Here is a 3,072-nt window from a genome sequence, read left to right on the forward strand (position 1 = left end):
GTTGACTTTTGCGTAGACCTCCTCGGCAACGGCGCCAGAAATCCTTCTTGCTACCTCTTGAGCACTACGTTGGTTTTCCCCGAAGAAGAAGGGATGATGCAGCAAAGTAGCGTAAGTATTTCCCTCAGTTTTTGAGAACCAAGGTATCCATCCAGTAGGAGGCTATGCGCGAGTCCCTCGTACCTGCACAAAACAAATAAATCCTCGCAACCAACACGAATAGGGGTTCTCAATCCCTACACGGCCACTTACGAGAGTGAGATCTGATAGATATGATAAGATAATATTTTTGGTATTTTTGTGATAAAGATGCAAAGTAAAATAAAGGCAAAGTAAAAAAGCAAAGGAAATAACTAAGTAGTAGGATATTAATATGATAAAGATAGACCCGGGGGCCATAGGTTTCACTAGTGGCTTCTCTCGAGAGCATAAGTATTCTATGGTGGGTGAACAAATTACTGTTGAGCAATTGATAGAATTGAGCATAGTTATGAGAATATCTAGGTATGATCATGTATATAGGCATCACGTCCGAGACAAGTAGACCGACTCCTGCCTGCATCTACTACTATTACTCCACACATCGACCGCTATCCAGCATGCATCTAGAGTATTAAGTTCAAGAGAACAGAGTAACGCTTTAAGCAAGATGACATGATGTAGAGGGATAAACTCATGCAATATGATTAAAACCCCATCTTGTTATCCTCGATGGCAACAATACAATACGTGATTGCTGCCCATACTGTCACTGGGAAAGGACACCGCAAGATTGAACCCAAAGCTAAGCACTTCTCCCATTGCAAGAAAGATCAATCTAGTAGGCCAAACCAAACTGATAATTTGAAGAGACTTGCAAAGATAACCAATCATACATAAAAGAATTCAGAGAAGATTCAAATATTGTTCATAGATAGACTTGATCATAAACCCACAATTCATCGGTCTCAACAAACACACCGCAAAAACAAGATTACATCGAATAGTTCTCCACAAGAGAGGGGGAGAACATTGCATTGAGATCCAAAAAGAGAGAAGAAGCCATCTAGCTAATAACTATGGACCCGTAGGTCTGAGGAAAACTACTCACACTTCATTGGAAGGGCTATGGTGTTGATGTAGAAGCCCTCCGTGATCGATGCCCCCTCCGGCGGAGCTCCGGAACAGGCCCCAAGATGGGATCTCGTGGATACAGAAAGTTGCGGCGGTGGATTAGGGTTTTGGCTCCGTTTCTGATCATTTGGGGGTACGTAGGTATATATAGGAGGAAGGAGTACGTCGGTGGAGCAACAGGGGGCCCACGAGGGTGGAGGGCGCACCTGGGGGGTAGGTGCGCCCCCTACCTTGTGGCCTCCTCTTTTGTGTCTTGACGTAGGGTCCAAGTCTCCTGGGTCTTTTTCATTGAGAAAATCACGTTCCCGAAGGTTTCATTCCGTTTGGACTCTGTTTGATATTCCTTTTCTTCGAAACCCTAAAACAGGCAAAAAACAGCAATTCTGGGTTGGGCCTCCGGTTAATAGGTTAGTCCCAAAAGTAATATAAAAGTGGATAATAAAGCCCAATAATGTCCAAAACAGTAGATAATATAGCGTGGAGCAATCAAAAATTATAGATGCGTTGGAGACGTATCAATAAGCAGCTTCACCGAGGTCTTTCATTGAAAAACTCTCATTCAAGTATCCTTTTATGCATCCAGAAATTCTATATCATTTCCAATCAATAATATGTCATCCACATATAATATTAGAAATGCTACAGAGCTCCCACTCACTTTCTTGTAAATACAGACTTCTCCAAAAGTCTGTATAAAACCATATGCTTTGATCACACTATCAAAACGTTTATTCCAACTCCGAGAGGCTTGCACCACACTAGTAGAAAAAGGGTCAAACGTGAAGCACATTAGTGCCTGTTTGTAAAAAGACGGCACTAATGTGATCAATAGTGCCGGTTCGAAGGGCTATGCATTAGTGCCGGTTCGTAATGAACCTTTAGTACTGGTTCGTGCCATGAACTGGTACTAAGAGTGTGTTTGGTAGCATGTATGGACCTAGCCTAGCTGTTCTCCTCTAATACATGCTGAGTGTAGACATGCTGAGTCCATGCAAACAACAGCGGTGTATGCACTGACACATGCTGAGCTGAGACTTTGTTTGGCAGCCTCCATGTGTTTAAACATGCTGAACAATTTTGAATTCCGAATAATCTTTTTGAATGGTGAACAAAATTTAAACAAATTTTGAACATTTTTTGAAAATTTAAACAAATTTTGAAATTTTGATTTTTTTTAAAAATTTAAACATATTTTGAACATTAAAAAAATGAAATTCTGAACATTTTTTGAAAATTTAAACATATTTTGAAATTCTATTTTTTTTGAAATTTTGAACTTTTTTAAAAAATTTAAACAAAATTTGATATTCTAAATATTTTCTGATAATTTAAATATTTTTTGAAAATTTAAATATATTTTCATATTATTAATAGTTTTTGAAATTTTAAATATTTTTTGAAAATTTAAACAAAATTTGAAATTCTGAACTTTTTATAAAATTAAAACAAAATTTGAAATTCCTAACTTTTTTTGAAAATTTAAACATATTTTGGAATTCTGAACATTTTTTGAAATTTTGCATCAGACGAAGGTCGGGGCGAGCATGGCTGCCTCCATGCACCCTGTCTGGGGTGCATGAGATGGGCATGGCTGAGAGCCTTTTTTGCATCAGATGAGCATAGCTCAAGTGAGCTCATGCACTCTACCAAACAGCGAAAAGTGGGTCGAATAGGGAACTTTCAGGCTCATGCACCCTCCGTGCAGGCTACCAAACACACCCTAAAGGGGTGGTGGCAGGCTGGCATCAGGCCAAGGCCCCACGAGCCCCTTTAGGGACGGTTTGTGACACAAACCGGTACTAACCTTTAGTACCGGTTTGTGTCACCAACCGGCACTACAGAGTCTTAACCTATAGTCCCGGTTGAAGACACAAACCGGCACTATAGGGTAATTTTCAAACTCTACCCCCCCCCCCTCCCCCCCGTGTATCGCCATTTCAGTTTTGAAAAAATCAAAAG

The sequence above is a fragment of the Triticum dicoccoides genome, chromosome 1A, assembly GCF_002162155.2.
Source record: "Triticum dicoccoides isolate Atlit2015 ecotype Zavitan chromosome 1A, WEW_v2.0, whole genome shotgun sequence".
In the NCBI taxonomy this organism is placed as follows: domain Eukaryota; kingdom Viridiplantae; phylum Streptophyta; class Magnoliopsida; order Poales; family Poaceae; genus Triticum; species Triticum dicoccoides.